At 39.3% G+C, this 18831-nt stretch overlaps 1 protein-coding gene and 1 long non-coding RNA gene across 8 annotated transcripts in view; both read right to left on the bottom strand.

Moving 5' to 3' along the window:
- The window catches only part of Kcc (solute carrier family 12 member kcc), a 197055-nt gene that overhangs the window by 112704 nt on the left and 65520 nt on the right, over nucleotides 1-18831 (bottom strand). The gene's annotated exons all lie outside the window — the stretch shown is intronic.
- LOC143210638 (uncharacterized) overlaps nucleotides 1-18831 on the bottom strand; it is a 61157-nt gene that overhangs the window by 36300 nt on the left and 6026 nt on the right. Inside the window, exon 2 of the long non-coding RNA XR_013009307.1 lies at nucleotides 1-18831. This exon is cut by the window's left edge and continues 36300 nt beyond it. This is a non-coding gene — a long non-coding RNA (uncharacterized LOC143210638).

Here is an 18831-nt window from a genome sequence, read left to right as displayed (position 1 = left end):
TATTAACAAATAAAAAATAAATTTAATCGTAGTTTTTAAATTATTAGAATTTATTTACGAGTAAAATTTATGATATATAGGTATACAATATTTATAAGTAAAACTTTTAAATTTACAAATGAATGAATGTTCGAGTAAGGAATTTAAATTAAATTTTGAAATAACTATGGATATTATAGACGTGACTGCTGACAATGAACAATTTTCATTTGTTGCAATTGTAAACATGGATCCATGAGGAATTATTCAACATATTTATTTGTTTGAAGTTCTGAAAATGGCTGACACATGGATAGACACGTTCGTTTTATTTTGATAAAATAATGTAAAATGGTCTCTCAGCAAACCTAGCATGAAATATCCGGCAGGTTCGTGCGCGGCATTCAATTGTATCCTATAACCGCGTCTGTTCATGGCTCACCATTTCCACTCGCCGCGAGTAAATCCGCAGGGCCGTGTGTGCCGCGCGAAAAATGTATAAAATGTATCAAAGCGAGCATTTGCGTAAGCGGGGAGAGAGCCTTATTTGAAAAAGATTCATTTCCGGTGAACACACAGCAGCTCTGCGGGGGTTTTCCTCTTTGTCACGCGGTTATTTCGTGAGCTTTCGCCTCGTCGAACGCGAAAGTAACGGAGAGAGAGAGAGAACTTCGTGTCGCCTCCCACATAAAATTCACCTTTCATCTTTTGGAGAAGCTTCGGCTGACATTAGTCCAATGCCTGCTGATGTACTTACGTGCTCCTTCGTCTGGAACTTATTAGTATGAAAGGGGAATATAGTAGTTACAGCTTTGAGGAACATATTTCATACGCGACCGAGTCGCCGGACTCTTCAAAACGGTTACCAATTACTGCGACTGCGTTGGGGCCATTCAGTGCTTTCTAACGTGGACTAAAAGGCGCCTTTGTGATTTTAAATAATAATGAAATAATATTTTTGTGTGGATCAAAAGCTTACTTAGAATTCTTTATTTGAGACATAGTTAGTGAGGAAAGTCTAGAACACTGCGCGCATTTGCTTCAACTGAGGCAAAACCGTCCCCACTATCCCCTTCCGCCTATCGCAAGTAGTTATGAAGGTGCGTGGAAAAATATTAAATATTTTTCATAATAATATTTTACGCAAGGTTTCTCGTCTAGCAGCTACGGAAATTAGTGAACTTTAAAAATTATTTTCTAGCAAACTATTAGCAATGTGGATACGAACTTTCTTGGAATGTGTAGATACATCCCTGGTCAGCAGGAAGAGATTTTTCTACTTCCGTTTATTTATTCATTTATTGAACGATTAAACAATATTGACTCTCCATTACGATATCTCCCTCTCGATAACGTTGTTACTCGTTTCCAACAAATTCGACCAATATATCGACTGGACAATACCAACACTAAGCCAGAATTTCGGTCGATGGAATCGTGGAAATTCCCGAAATTGTTCGGAACACCGGGGCCCCGAACTTTCGTTTATCAATACAACGAGCGAGGGAGCTGCGCTAGCATAAATTGCCGCTATTGTGTCGGCCGGCTCTCGGGGATAGGGGAGAGCATGTATCCGGGCAAAATATTGTCGGGGGAGAGAGAGAGAGAGAAAAAAAAGGTACATCTCGCGATTGCCGTATATTGAGACCTGATTGGTTCAATTTGTCAATTTGTTGGCTCGGCGGGAGCGAATCGCCCGGGCCGGCCCGACCCGACCCGATTTTCCGCCGCGCACGCTGCCCCGGATATTGCCAGGATAATGGAAGAGATCCTCACCGAAAATTTTCATGGAGAACCGTCGACCTTGCGCCACTTTCCACGATACTTGAGGACAGAACCTACCAGCCGAGGATCGTGGTCCCAGAAAATTGCATTCGGATCGAGATCGCGATCGATTGCTTCGCGTTTCACGCTCGATCGCCTTACTCGCCCCCGAGGCCAGCTTCCGTCGCCCGAATTTCCAAAATAGAAACCCTACTGGAGCTCTACATGCACCTGTTGAATTTCGAAAATTGCAATGGAGAGACAGATGTTCAATTGTCTCACGTTCTGAGGTACTAATAATAATTTCTTATGGTTGACTATATGGAAAAACGTACACAAAAGCGACAAGAATTTGTTGAATAATTCAACGTTGGTATTCTTCCTTGTTATGAAAAATTGTGTTCATTTTAAACCATTCGAGGGTCTCACTGATTTTTCTGGCACTTCTTATTTCTTTATTTTATTGTGTCCTGATGTATGAAGTTGTAGGAAATACCATTTTTTGATAAAAGTACTTTGTTTTTCAATGTACGATAAATAGAATGCAGGAAATGTTCCAACAAGAGGAACAGAGAAGAAAAATCATGTTTAACATAAATTCAATATATGTTTTAATATTTTATTAATATAGGAAGAGAATGATGGGGCGCGCGAACAATGGACGAATTCATCCGCAAGTGGAAATCGATTCCGTGTATCGGCGAACATTGTCCGCTTTTAATTGCGGAGAAGATGTTTCCTTTCTCCGATCGCAGTAATTCGCAGTTTCGCCGTGTTTAGCGGCGTCGCCGGCAAGTAGTTTATGCGACCGGGCAGCAGAGCTCCTTCAGCATGTGCGAGTAATTTATAGCGACCTCGTTGTGCTTCGCTCATTGTGTCCAATGGCTCCAGAAACTAATTTTCGGGCTAATTAATTTCACCCGGCCGCAACTTGTCCGCCCCGTGTTTCCTTCCTCCCTCTCTCTCACTCTCACTCCATTCCTCTCTCTCTTTCTCTCTCTCTCTGTTTCTACACCCTTGTTCTTTCTACTTGAAGTGACAGCGAGTTACCCGCTGCTAAATCGAACTTCCGATACAAATCCCACCTATCTATTTTACCCTGATCCCCTATGATCGCTAAGCATTGAACTTGCTCCAAGATACCAATATTTTATTACCACTGAATTGTTGCAAACACTCATTTCACTCTACAAAATCATTTAAATGTTTTGTTTTACAATCGTTCAAATTGTGAGGATTGTTGAGAATTATTCAATACATGTTTATTCTTTTGCGTATGTATTATAATCAGCAGTGTGCAAAACTAAACTTGACAGAACTTTGCAATTTTTATTAAATACAATGAGTCACGAAAGTATTTGAACGGTCTGAAGTTCGCGTTCCGATACCGTAGGGAATTACTATGTACTCTTTTGTGCAAGTATTAGAATAATAAAATCAAACCCCTAATATGACATTGTAGCTTTACCATTGTGATAAACATTGTTGTAATACACCACTACTAGATTGTCGTACAAAATTGAAAATTCTTCTGCTTTGTGTTCCAGAGATAATTTTTCCAATAAGTTTTATTGTTTATCAGACGTTAGATAAAATCACAAGTTCGCGAAGAGCTTCGTTTCACAAGAAATTCAATTATGGGTTTGATTTATCTCCGTTCCGAGAGCTGTAAAATTACGTGGCTGTTCTCGGCGCAGTTAACACACGACTCGACTCGATTGTCGATATTTCTTCGCCGGTTTTTTACGTCTCTATCGATTGCTAATTCGACGAGACGATTTCACCACGGAACAATGGGCCCCGCCATAACTGACACACACGCGATCGCGAATACACACGATTGCCTTCGCGGCTGATTAATGAACAGTCGTACGGGATCGACGTACCGCGTGTGTTTCGACAGCGTCGCGATAAGCGGCTTGCGAATTAATTAAATTCAACTGCAATCGATAGTTCCAGCTGACGTAACGAGCGAATGAACCCCGGCGCCGAGCAAAGGAACACCCTCGGACCATCGACTGTCGATCCGATCGTACGTTAGTGAATTCAACACCTATATTCACTGTTTCTGTGTTTTTCATCTCTTGCAGAAATTAGAAACACCACCGTTTTTAAATAAGAAAAAGATTCATTAAAAAGAGTTCGGTAGTTTTCGAAAAAAACATTCCTAAAGTTGAGTGTCTTTTTATTTTGAGTGGAATTAAAGATTGACTTCTGTAAATTAGTCTCTCGCCCGTACTGCCTGTAAAAATTAGTACAACATTGTGAAACTATACTATTCGAACGAAAAAAATTGCATTGAAAAAGGTTCACTGGTTCTCGTAAAAAAGATTCCTAAAGTTGACAGTCGTTTTTATGACAGTATCTTTCATTCCTCCTGCCTGCAAAAAATATACGATTAGAAGTAAAAGAAAGTTCATTAAAGATAATCCAGTACTTCTGTGTGCAAAGAATTCTTGAAGTTGACTGTCCTTTCCACCCTTGTTTCGATCTGGAACTAATGTTCTAAATTTGTGTATTTTTCAAAATCATCTGGAGAATACAAGAACAAATTTCTTTTGCTTAGATTCAATGTTTAACGTGTAATATACAATTTGAAAGGGTATTTTGCTATTTTTCAGCAAGCTGTGAAAAGGTAGATTTAAATGAGTTGTTTCTGCAAATTGATTACAGTAATTTATGGTTTTGCGCAAGCATCCACTGCTTGCAAGTTTCCCGACAGGGACGACTGCAAAATTAATTCCTCCGTGTTCCCTAATAAACGTCGAACGAATGTGTTGGAACACGTCGGTGTACGGTGTTCAAGAGCCAATGAAACCGAATAACCCATCGCCGGTGGCTGAACGGAAGCCGGTGACCATTTGCGCGGCGCTGTTTTCAATAACGTCGAACCATCGGCGTATTAATTAGATTCAGGTGCGCCCGGTAATTGCGCGTGGCGTCGGCCCGCGTGTATAATCAATTAAACATTGACATAAAACTGTTCCATTCGTTCACCGACCAATCGAAGAAAAGAAATCCTCTGACTCTACTATACACGAAACATGTAAAAAACATTGCTCGCGCTCCCCAGAATATTAAAAAAAATTATTTATTGCTTGTTACGTCTTCAAAATTTCATAGAAATAACTATACTCGTCAATTCCAGAAACATTGAGGAAAAATGACTCTTCTGGGATCCACAGGTAAAAGAAAAGTGAAAAATGTATGTTTTCCGGAGAATACGGAAAAATGTATGATCCGTATGTTTGAAGACTTCCCTGAGAAATTGCCAAAGTTTGACCAAAGCAACCCTTAAATTAAGGGATGAGAAATATATTTGTGGGATGTTGATTAATAAAATTAGAAACAAGAGTTTAGACTATTTTGCGGAGTAAAAGTGTAATTTCTTAGTTCGAGACTTGGTACGGGTATGTTCGATTCCTCAGGGTCTGTCGGGATTTCGGAAGAGGCTAATAAACGTCCACGGGTGAGCTCGGATTAATTAATCACGGCCGTGACGGGCAGCTGCGATCGACGTCGAAGCGATTCGCTCGCGTTACGCAATGCAACACGCAACACCGGGCTGAATCAAGCAATCAGAAGGTGGTCGAAGCAGTGCATGGAACTCTCGATTTGCTTCTGCATTTGACTTCATGAAAACCCTTCTTGCTTTTTTATTGTTCATCAATTCTTAAATGGTGAGGAGAACTCTAAACCCTAATTTTTTAAATCAATCTTAACATAAGACGAAATTGTTAAACAACTTGAAGCAGCATTTGACTTAATGAAAACCCTGAAAGCAGAGTCGCCAGATTGGGACTTGTCCCCCCACTCGTGAGTCTGCATTGCGCATGTGTGACGTCACGTGACTGATCCGGTACTGGCAAAGAGGGGGTAACTTTCTCCCCTGATCCAGAGTTGGGCAAAAATTTTATCTAAATAAAAATCTCGAACAAAGTGGATTTTTCCCAAGTGGGTTCTAAAACCCACTTTATTCGAGATTTGTATTTAGATAAAATTTTTGCCAAACTCTGCCCTGATCTGGCAACTCTGACTATAAGCAAAGTGTGCAAAATTATCGCTCCACCTTCGCCCACATCTGAACATAATTTTATTTAATTTTTATTTCATGTATCATGATTTTATGAATTTATGTTACGATTAGACTGCGGATCTTCGTGAGAAATAAAAATTGTCCGCATCAATTGCAACGGACTGGCGTGTTCCGTACGTGTTGTGCGAAATTCTGTGATGTAAAGCGTGTAGGGAGAAGGGTTCAGGATTATTCGAAGGGTAATTTCAATCCCGGTGGCCAGGAGGAAGAATGAAGAATCAAGGGACGCCAGTTTAAACGAGTTCCCGACGTCCACCGTAGTTGGCAACTGGTCTCCTCGGGACCATCGGAATCGGAATGCTCCAAGTATTTGGCAAGTGGTCGAAATTTCACGGTAGAGCTGCAGCCGAGTCACGGTTCTGCACACTTTCGGCCCGTTTCACGTTGTCATCGGAACGTTAACGCTGTCATCGCGGCCATAAATCCGGGAAATTAAATTCTACGAGCGGGACGGTGAATCAAAGGCTCCGGAAGGATCTTTGTGGAGAGACACCAGCACTTCTCTGACTTTCCACACGTACTGCCAGTACGACTCGTTAACAGAGAGAATATAGCTCACACAAAAAGAAGAATCGAAGCAGCCTACACAAGTCTCGGAATTACCCGAACGATATTAACACTAAGTTTACGGAGAACAAGTGACTATTTTACATTACTTTGTAAAAATAACAAGAATGTATCCGACCAAGTTTTAGCCATTTTTTGTCACGATCTAAAAAAATCCCCTCAGGTCCGTGCTATTTCTTAAATCGTGTACATCTACCATTTTTTTGTGACGTCGCCGACGTTACTGTTTATTCAAAATTTGTTTTTGTACATTGCAAACAAAAATTATTTTCTATTTGAATTAGAACGTAATTAGAACGTAATTACACGTTTCAATTTCTCGTTCATCGATTTCCGAAAAGTCAGACAAAAATTTCAAATATTCGTTCGACAGTTTATGAAAAAATAAACGTGGACATCGCAAAAGAATGTTCCGTATCAATTTATTTTTTCCATACGCCAGTTCGTTCAGAACAATTCTGAAAATATCGTGCAAAATTCGCGCACTCCAGTTTCGTTTATGGAAAAATTGTTTTCATATTGTGCGATCAGTTTTAATTATCATGGAATTGCCATAACAAAAGTTTAATTAACTCGAGAAGTTCGCAAAATGTCCTACTTTTGCTTATTAAAAAAATTTCGTCTTGTTTCGTGGGAATTCTGAGTTACCTCGAAATTAATGAAAAAGTTTTTCATTAGCTTGCTCGGAAGTCGTACTTTTATTTAGTTGATTAATTTTGTTCTTATTTTGCGGTCATTTTTAATAAGCTCTCGATTGAAGAAAGTATTGATTGGATAGATTCTATTTTTATTATTCAGTGAACAGTATTTCCTTATTCAACCACCCTTGTCCGTCCCATCTGAAGTCTATCACACGAATTTCAAGAATAAAAATTAACTAGATTATCGATATGAAGCGGAGCAATTATTTTTTTTATTGAGAGAGTACACACTTTCCTTATTTTAACTGTCTTAAAATTAAAAAATTAAAAAAACGGAAGAGATGTTCTATAATTTAAAAAATGTGACCACTCTGGATAGTTTCAACTACCCTTATCCATCCCATCTAAATTATCTAATTTGAAGAATAGAGAATTATCATTATTATTAATATCAAGCAGAACAATTATTAATCAGGGGAGTAGTTTAACCGTTTAATTCACTAACTGGTCGGCTTATTTGCGGATACTCTTTCAATTTACATGGTGTTTTCATATTGTTATGGGCAGCGCGGCGGTCGCGTGACCGGAGAGAGAGATACCGCGATCTATCCATTATTCTTCCTGGCATAAACCTTTAATCGCGTACCGATAAGCGGACAGGAATGTAACCAGTCATCGTCGATCAGCGACATTGTCGCCTGCTAGCCTAACAGAGTCGTACGGCTGATTTAAAATTCATTGAATCGTCGCAGGAATTATTCAGGGGCTCCGAGGCCTCCGTTATCAAACGACTGAGTCCATTAGAATAGCTGCGACCCTCGACGAGGTCTTCGAATGTCCTGTAAACTTCGATCTCGCCTTTCAATTCCGCGCCCGAAGTTTTAATAGGAATTTTCATTCCCGCGCTAATATTAATTTAAGCAGCAGTCGAAACTTCTGCTGCGCGATTCCAGCTCTCAGTGTCTCCCTCTTTCTCTCTCTCTAATAACAATAAAAGTACTTGGATCTGTGGTGCAGACTGAAACCCCAATGTACTGGAGGATGACGTCTTCTTCGCTCTGAATAAAGTGGAAGATCATTTTACAGTCAATTGTGTTTGTGGTCGAGAATCCCTTGCGACATGAAAATCTGGGACATTTTCATTTGGAAAAATGAGATTCAGGAAAAATGTACTTGTCCCTAGGAATATGCATAAATAAATTACCAGAAAATCCATAATAATAAAAATAGTTTAACGAGACAGATGAAAACTGGAAAGGCAAAATTTATTATAGTCCTTGAACCCTTTCGCTTCTTTCCATCCCGGTAAAAATGATTTTTTTCCGATATGTTACAGTGACAATTTTTAAACCCGATGAAGTGTCACCAACATATTTATGATCAAGTTAACGTGTTAATAATTTTAATAAAAGTGATGAAAATAATACCTCAATATCCTTGAATAGTTCGAATATTTTGTCGTAAATATTTTGTTCGTGCACTTTTGTAGAAAGCAGTATAACACAAAATCCTTATGGGAAAGCTGCGCTATAAGTATAAACGTTCCATTAAACTTCAGAACTTCCAAAGTGCCGTGAATACGCGAGGAAAACCCGTGGTTTCTAGCCGCAGCCATTTTCGGAAGCATAAAACAGTTTCGGACACCATTCTGGTTAATATTATTTCAAGAAGTAACGTGAACTGCAGAAGTTTTTTAGGGAAAAAGTTTCAGTTAATGATTTTCTAGGGAGCGTGGCTGGTTTATTCCTCCAGGAAATTGTTCTTCTGTTAACCAGATGGTTGAGGTGCAGCGAACAAAGGCGAAAAACTAATCATAGCGAATCATTGCAGTGTTTGGTGATGTTGCTACTGCTCAATTTGCCTTAATAATATATTTACTTGCTAGCTATTTGGAAATTGATTTCTTCAAAATTGGCTTCGACAAGGACTGTCTCTTTTGTCTAACCTAATGTAAAATTTAAAAAACATATATTAGATAAAATTTCACTAAGATAAATCTGGTAAATATTTGGGTAAAGTTTTGATATTATAAAATGGCTGGTGGGTCTTTCTAGTTTAACATATTTAGCTCAATATTTCAGGAAACACTACTTAATGTCATATATTAAGATGTATATTTTTATTTAAAAAAAAAACACAATTTTATGTATAAAAAAATTGCTGAGTTTACCTTACTTTCCAATTGTTCAAATCTATATGACACTTTTAGCTCAGCATCCTCAGTTTGTGAGAATGGCTGCTGGCAGCTTTCTTGTTTGAAATGAATTTTCCTTATGAAAAAGATATCGTTCTTAATCGCTCAAAGGTGTGTAACCCTTCAATTTAAAAATTCGTCAAAGTCTCGAGTCAAGAGGAACAATATCAAACAATTTTCTTCTACCGTGTTGATACCAGGGAGCATTATCAATTTTGTAATTCCCCTAGATAAAGAGCTTTCAAAAATATTGCAGAAACCACGTCCAGCCATTAATCTTGTATGAATGGAATTGGCCGGTAACAAAGGCCGTAAAAATTCGTATAACGACGCAAAAGGCTCGTTGCGAGGTCCGTGGCGGGCAAGAAATACAGGCGCCGCGTTCACCGAGGAGAATTTCCATGTTCGTAACAGGTACAAGCCCCATTTTGTCACTGACCTTAGGAAAACGCACGCGATAAGCCGCGAAACGGAATGTCGTGCCGCCATGCCACGGTCGCTATCGGACCGCGGCATCGTTACCTCGTTGTCTGTGTTCTATTGATTTTCCTGACCTTGTGCACAGAGGCGAAGGCACGAATTACCTGCCACCTCCCCCCCCTGATACGCTCTTTAAAAGCACCGCTTTCAATCTCTGCCTGCCACGCCGGAATCCGCGCGCGCGTTTGGTGCCGCATTCGAATTATCCACTCTATTTTGGTGCCGACGCGCACCGCCGAAAAGCGGGATTGGCTGTCTAGAAATTCGCTTCGAACCAAGATCGAGCGTCCAGAATTTACTGTCCGACGAGATTGACCATTCAACGAGCCGGCGGAATCGAGATGGATTGCCCTGGGACTCGACGAAATCAAGACTCACCAATTGGAATTCAAGAAAATCAAGATTGCTCGAATGAAATTCGCTCGGAATTAAAAGTCGGTGGGATGAACTTGATGGAGGCAGGCTTGATTGTTTTTGGGGGCTTCAGGAAATTAAACTGTGGGGTGTAAAATGGGGAAGTTGGATCGACTGACCACTGTTGCACGAAGTCTGAATGTTGTCTGAAGCTTGATGGTCCTGGATCGGGTCAATCTGGATTCAAGAAAATTGAGATCGATCGAATGAAACTCGCTGAAATTGAAACTGATTGGGGTGAATCTGATAGTCAATTTTGACATTAACTTTACATCCCCCAACTTTTCGCTTTTATTCAAATAACTCGTTTAATAGAAATCCTACATGAAGAAGAAAAATGCCTAGGGTTGGGATGGGGTCCGCAAAAAGAATGGTGGTTAAGAGGTGTGCCTCGGACTACATAAGTTTAAGAACCCCTGTGATAGAGGCAAGGTAGGTTGTTCGAGAACTCCTGAAATCAAAAAATGATGTTTAAAATTGAAGAGAACCTGGCTTAGTATTTTTTCCATCTCTCCTCCTATAAAAAGGTGAAAACAAAACAAGATACTTTTCAAATTTTACGTTGCAGTTGATCAACAACTTCCAAGACTTCAACAGACAAGACGGTTCCACAGAGATCCATCGGCGATTCTCGCAGTAGATCTCGATCTCGATCAAGATCGTTCGGTCGACGGTCGTGGAAGTGTCCTCGTTTCGAGCGGGCCGGAAATAAAGAGGCCGCGGGCGACAAAGATCTCGTTGCCGCTTCATCGATCGGTCATCAATTATGTGCACAACAGGAAATTGGATAAAAATAACCGGACAATGAGCGAGAGCGTGCGGTCAGGCCGGCGGAAAGAGTGAAAACAGGAAAAACAAAGGCGTCGACGAGGTGGTCTGAAGGGAGCTTGGAAAAACGAAGAGAAAGTCGCAGCTATGGAGGAGGGGTCCGACGAGAAGCTTGTCGCTTATAAATAGCTCATTAACTGAAAAGCGAGCTATTATCGTCCGGCCTGATATCCCTGTTACGTGTACCAGCGTTAAAATGGCGCCTGGCTAAAGAGCGCGCGAGAAAAAGTGGATTAGGCAGCCAGAGATTGAGATTCCAGGGATACGGTCATCCGAACACCTCTTCGAAGAGTCTCCGCAATCAACTGCGTTAAATAAAAATTTTACGAATTGTCCGATATCTTTTATTCATGTTTCTAATTCGTAATATATTGTAATCGTTAAAATTTATGAAATATACAAATAATTAATACTACCAAGCCTAGAACATTTTGTGATATTTTTTATTCATTTTTTAAATACAAAATCCATGGTGTTTCAATGCAGAAATGCGAAATCGATTTTTTATTCTCTTTTTAATGTACATTGCGAAGAAAAGGAAAGTAGGACTTTAATTTTCGGGCTGATAAAAATTTTATGAAACGTGAAAAAATTCAGCGAATCCAGGAGAGAACGATCAGCGATGCAAATTGAAACAGCCACGATATTACCGTTGGCGAAATCACAAGGGCTGAATGAAAATTCGAAGGCAAATACCTTCGCGGGAATTTGACGCCGCGATTAGGCAAATTCTGGCAGAAACAGGGGAACCTATTGTTTGCGACATGAATTTGCGAAGCGCATTAAGGATCGACCACGGCGAATATTCAGTTGGCCATGAATATTGCGGTTGAAATTCGAGGATCTAATCGACGTGTGTCGATCTTGTTCCACAATGGCTTAATTAACAGAAATCTCTCTTGTTCTGGAAATTCAATCCCTGAACATGGAAACTCATATCGTTCACCAAAAATTTTATCGAAAATAATGTAGAAGAAAAATTTTATCACTTTCTCAATATTACAACAATTTTTAATAAAAATTGAATAGTGTCAAAATAATTTTAATTCGTGTTTCGATTTAAAACAAAAAAATGTTCTGAATACAGAGTATAGATAGACGCCTTCACTTTTATTCTCAATGAAGCACACTTCTGACAAAAAGCCACTTCCTTCTAATCCCTACAAAAATTCTTCTTAAAGACTTCTAGTGTTAATTTAAAATTTTGCTCGCACGTTGTAAATTTTTGCAAAGAGAGAGGAACACCTTAGCGGTTGTACCTTGTAACACTTTGTTTCCGTTTCGAAACGGCGGGTTTGCAGGCCCGGAAAGACTCTTCGGGTATTCATTAATCGCCGGCGTAATTAGCGTCGTCCAATTCCAAGAGTTTGGAGCTTTGAACAACCGCCTCCTTCGCCGCGTTTCAAGCAGCGAGTGTCGCTCGAATCGACTCGGAGATTAGCACAGTCGGCCCCGTTTGCGAATCGGGGATCGAGTTTCGATCATTCGCAAGTGGATACCGAAACCGGCGAGCTCTCGATAACCATCCAGCGAAAATATTATTCGATGTAACGCGAATCCCCCTCGGAAACTCGTCGAATCTGAGAAAATCGATGCAATCGGAGGAAAAGTATCAACATCCGTTGGATTAAAAGCGTATAGAACAATCTTCTCTCGTTGGTTCGATGAGGTAATCTCTTCTGAATCCCTCGACGAGGATCTGGATTCACAAATAAATGTAATGTTGTTGCATATTGATCAAACAACTGTGTACGATGATCTTGTGCATCTCTAAATTCATATTTTGTTTCATTTGATCCGCACATGAACTCTATTCGACGTTTTATTACATTTCAACCCCTAAATAAATTTAATACAATGTTTCGCTACATTCCAACCTATTAAAACAATTCTGTACAATGTTTTATTACATTTCAACCCCTAAATAAATTTAATACAATGTTTTATTACATTTCAACCCCTAAATAAATTTAATAGAATGTTTTATTACATTTAAACCCCTAAATAAATTTAATACAATGTTTTGCTAATTTCAACCTATTAAAAAAATTCTATACAATGTTTTGTTGCCTTTCAACCCCCTCAATATATTCTACACGATGTACGGTGTCTTACATTTCAACCCCCTAAATACATTTTACACGATGTGTGGTTTGTTCCATTTCAACCCCCTAAATACATTATACACGATGTGTGGTTTGTTACATTTCAACCCCCTAAATAAATACTGTGTGTGTACAATGTTCGGTTGCATTTCAACCCCTTAAATAAATTCTACGTTACTACAACATTATTACATGTCGATCGTATTTACACTCTATAATAAAATGGTTTCCCGCAAAAGAATTGTAAATTGGGGATTTGCACTATTGGACGAATATTCCCCTGGCTTGAAATTGACAGAAAACTTGTAATTGATTGGACAGCCAGTTATAATGCGAAAATATCCTTCGACGAAAGTTCGAACCCGTCTATAAGTTCGAGAAATCCCGAAAATGGCGGCAAAAGAAGCTACCTCCGGAGGATTAAAAGTTCGCAGAAAACCCTCGCTCCCCGTTCAAGAAGATAATCTTTCCTAAATCCCTCCAGGACGGATTAGGCGGACTCCCGAGAGGATTCCGTGGTAGAACTCGCAATGATGCGCGAATATCTGCGACGTGGTTACGCTCCACCCTCGGTTTCACACTTGACGATCAGCTAATCAGTTTCGATACTCTCGCTGAGCACTCTTAGAAAACAATCGGCAATTAACTAGAAACGACCGATATACTGGGACGTCGTTACAAGTTTGCAAAATTCGATAATCTTTGAGCAGGTCGGGGGATGGTAAGAGGGTTTGGAAGATTAAAAACTTGTGCAGCTCCTTTAGTTTAATTTTTGAGAAGGGAAGCTCTTCCGAGCAGCTTTGCAAATGATCTGGATCAACGTGAAGAGGATATTCTGATTTTCAGACTCGTGTGTAGAGTCTTTGAATCTTCTGGGTCATGATTATTTAATTATTTGTTACTGCTTAAAGATTCTATACAATTACGTCAACAATATATGGATGAAATACTAAAATTTGTAAGTATTGTTTTGTTTCCAACTCACTAAGATTATTAAAGGAAGAGACTTTTTATTTTATTTCCATCTGTTGCAATTTACTTATAAAAGTTTTATTATGCATAAGAAAGATAATGGTAAGGGTTTGGGAGTATACAGCAGGGCGTTTGAATGAAATTAATATAACAACGATGCGGACGGTGTAATATAAAATCAATACACAGAACAACGGACGCGTCCACGTTCCAGAATAATAATGACAATTATTATATCCACGAGGACATAGAGGTTACTCATTTCACACAACATAGAAGATTATATACACAGGTTGCGCTGATTATTTAATGCATTTCTATCAAAATATAATGCACAGTATACTGCAGGTCTCTGTGCATTTATAGCACAAAGATGTCTCGAATTTGTCAGTATAATATAATATTATATTTTTATTAATGTGACAGGAAGGGTTAAAATACTTCATTCTAAAAAATTGTTTATTATATTTCATGAATTCAGGCTCTCTTCGAAGTCACACAATCCCAATTAAAAAGTAAAAACATCCCCTAAATCTTCTGCACTAAAAATAATTGGACAAATACGCCATGGAAACAATAAAAAAAAATTCCCCAGCAGAAAACGATAAAAATTGTCGTATCATGCGGCTAGCGATCGACTGATTATCTCTCCGCTAATGGTCCCAGCAATTAGGGTAGCCGTTTCGGGGGCGTCCGTCCATAAACCGTATCGCGTTTCCCTCGTCAAAGGCTGCAAGAACCATCGAACAACGTTCATGGCTTAGTTTTCCTCGGGCTACATCCTCAATATTTTCTTTTCCCGTGGTGAAACGAGGAAGGAGCATCGTTTAAACCGTCCTCCCCCTCCGGGAAAATATCAAGAAAAACGAGGGGGTCGAACGGGAACGAGGGTGTCTCGAGTGTAAATAAGAAAAAGAGATTGCCGGCGATGATGGGACGAGGGGCGGGAAGGGGTTTTTAGCCGGGCATGGAAGTAGTTTCAGTCGTTAATGAACGACCCACTCGGAATCGGGTGGGTATTTCGCTTCGAAAAGGCTGCCGGTGACACTTGAAATCTCGGCCTCATTATATCGTGGTTCCACAAACGTCATTTCGCCACCGTGCTAAAAACTGGGTTGTCGTAACGCGAGCCACGGGAAATCCTACCATAACGCTGGTTAATAAATAATCGAGCCGCTGGTCATCATCGTGGTCAAGCTCGATTTGCCAGGTGACCCTTGGAGGTCGATTTTCCGAAAAAGTGGGACAAGAATCGGTGTAACTTGGAAATCTAATTTACTGAAAATTTAATGTATATTACGATTGGGTAGTCTCCCTTGTTAGCATCGCCATCGATCATGACGGGCTTATCCAATGACGCTCCCCGAAAATTAAAATTGACCAGGAACATTTTTATTTTATCAATTTATCTTTTTATTTAATTTTATCAAACAGAGGAAATTTCAGGAAATGATTATATAGATTCTCCTGCTCAAGTTCGTGTTGTAATCAAAATTGTCCAAATAAATAAATACAATTCTGTCATTTTTATAAAACAATCTAAAATAGTTACTTTTACAATTACTTTTTTGTCCACACTATTCATCTTCAATATTTAGTATATCTTTGCATCAAAATGAAAAATTTGTGCTCTATGCGATTCCAAGATGTTCTCTTGGAGATTAAAGTAATTGAAGCGGAGTTGTAGACTTCGTGAAATTTGATATTTTAGCTGTAGCGGGAGGCAACGTTGCAAGCGCCTCTTAATATTAAAGAGTTGAGGTCTCTTTCTGCAGGATTTCCTTTTCTTCAATTATAAATTGGAATGTTCTACCTCGGAAGCATGGAGCTTATGAGAATTCTGTTCTTTCATGAACGTGTACTTTAACAAGAAAATTGTGATTTAATGAGTACCTATTCAATTGTTCCTTTTATTGAAATGGACTGATATGGATGCAATTTATTTTTGGGATGAAAACTTGCACAGGGAAATGGCTTCCATTATTCTCCTAGCTGATTAGATCATCTCGAAGGTGCAGCAAAATTTTTCAAATGAAAAGGTATCTTCCTCTCCGAGACTTTATTTTCCTGGTCTAACATTTCTACAGAAAATTTCTACTGAAATATTTAAATTGAAAAGTTGTCTTTCTTTATTTATGAAAATTTCTTTATGAAAATTTAAGCGCAAAAATTTCGATCTTATATTGACTGTTCTTTATATTAAAGATAACAAAGTTGTAAATAAAATTACAGAACAAGAATGATCGTGCCGAAGATAGTTGAAGGTAGATAAATGATCTCACGAGCCAAAGAGAAGCGAAACTCAAGAATATTCAAGGCCCAAACAACCCTTCGATCCTCATACCTAACGAGCACAGCGAACGAATTAATATTAACGCCCTAACTGCGTGAATATTTCGTGCACAGCGGGCGACGTAGCAACTTACCACGTAACTATCCGTAGAACTGGCTCATGTTTTGTTAACCGTAAGATACTTCATGTCTGCTCTGTACAATAACCGAGTACGAACTGCTTGGAACTTCGAGAACACTTATAATATTCATGCTGTGCATAATAGAGCTACCTAATAAATGACGCGGAACAGTATTTTCATACTGTGAAACATATTACAATAAATCAAGTCTCAAATTACTTATTTATTCATTAAAATTTATTTTGTCACCTTCAGAACATTTTCTTCAAACGCGAATTCTCTTTTATGGCTACAATCGACTCAAAACGCCTCTTCGAAGTGGTAATTTGAGGTTAGGAAATGTGGAAGAAAGTCACACGGGACCAGCGTCGCCAGATTAAGTCCCCCCGACTCTACCTTCCCGTTCTACACTTTTACTTTCTTCTACACCTTCTACACCTTCACGTACTTTTTTTACATCATGTACAACCTATCAAAAAATGAAAAAAAACATTCTTTGAACGACTCTTTCATAACTCATCCATCGCCCTTCCCTATTGCGATTAAAACGGCTGCGTAACCCAGTTAAGCAACCAGCTATGATAAACTGGAATTCGTGAAACTGCGATATAAACTCGAGCGAGATTTGCACCATGATAGGAAGCTCGGTCCTGGTCCTGCAAGCGCTTTAAACTTTCAATAATTTAACGCTACTACCGGGACATTGGCTGGGAATTTCCTGCTACAGAAATTAAATTAATATGGGGCAAACATGTGGGTACAGTGAAAACCACGAACATTAAAATCCAGATTGAACAGATTGAAAGATCCTTTCTTCCTTTCGTACTCGAGAAATTGTCGATATTTGAACTGTGATAATTTTGTTTAAAAAAAGAGTACAAGCATACTGGACTCATTTTAAGGCTTGAATCCTTTACCTTCGCATACAACTATTTATTTTCCTCCAAAATATTTTTAGATGACTTAGCAGGTGGAGATGCATTTTTCCTAAAAAAAAATGCTGCAAATTCAATCGTCTCTAGAAACTTTCCAAAATTTTGTTGGTAAATAATATTACCATGGATTTGAAGATTCCTCGTCTTTACGACTCCTTAAAAATTGATTTTTCTGCTGCCCAATTTCTCTCTGAGGGGGTGGAACCAACCCTCGAAAATTTGGCCATTTTTCAATTTTGCGTTATAATTCGCAAACTATGTATAGGAACAAAGTTTCCAGACAAAAGTTGATCTTTTTAATAAGGACCATCGTCAGGTGAAACGTATAAATTATTTTTATAATTAGAATAAAAAAGCAGCCGAATGTTCGAGGGACGATTTCACCCTCGTAAAGTGAAACTGGGCACGAAAAAAAATCGCGTAGTGCACACGTATACACTGCTGTGCAAAAGGGAGAAGCACCCGGCCAGATTTAAAAAATCAAATAAGAACACAGTACGTTTTGAAAAAGGAATCCGCTGTTTCATTGAGTAATTCTGAGAATATGTGTTATTGCGGATTATCTAATACTCTAAATGCAACAAATAAAGATATTGTTTGTCATTCTATCTTATAATTATACTGGGTGCTTATTTCTTTTGCCCAGTGGTGTATATGCACTGAATATCGCAAAAGTTTCATAATTTTGTGAATTTCCTTTCCCTAGTCAGGTTGTCGCCAGCCTAAATCGCCGAAAAAGGGTAAAACCGAGTCGGGTTCCGGGTTCTGGAGGGTTGACGTCTCCGTTGCAGGGCGAGTATGTGGCACACGTTGCCGCACGTCAGAGATTAACTGTCCCGCGACATAACATCCATTGTTCGAATCGTGGACTCGTGTCGAGGCAGCAACCGTAAAGTGGGAACAGCTGGCGTTCTCCCGGCGTGGAAGAAGCGAGCGTGTGCCGTTCGCGTTCGCAGGAAGAGGAAACGGGGGAGAGAATCGGGATTACCGATAAGGTACTCGACGGCACACGGCCACGGGTCCGCGCTCGAAGAGAAACGCGCAACACGTGGCACACCGCGACGCGGAACTATAGTCATCGCGTATCGCGTCTGCCCCGAAATCCGGGGACAATTGTCGCTCATTTAACCCCCTCGCGACCGACAGCCTGACAAGCGAACGATTTTCAGCCTCGTTTCTTTCCACCACGTCGAACAATCTTTACACTTCCAGTTGAAATTCTGGCACAAATGGGATCTGGCAATTTTAACTTCAGCATTAACACCTTGCCGTATCATTTTCTTTAGAGTTGCAGTGATTGAAACGTCTTTATCCCCAAAAACGTCGTAGAAGAAAAAAGAAAATTTATATTGCTTGCTTCTTTTAATGCTTAAATATCGATCACAAACGAATCAAATTTTATTTCATTTATAAAGAAAGGTGTAACATTCATATTTGTTAGA

This window comes from Lasioglossum baleicum, chromosome 7 (genome assembly GCF_051020765.1).
Source record: "Lasioglossum baleicum chromosome 7, iyLasBale1, whole genome shotgun sequence".
In the NCBI taxonomy this organism is placed as follows: Eukaryota; Metazoa; Arthropoda; class Insecta; order Hymenoptera; family Halictidae; genus Lasioglossum; species Lasioglossum baleicum.
Note: the sequence above shows the minus strand (reverse complement) of the source record. Positions and strands in the feature narration are given on the sequence as shown.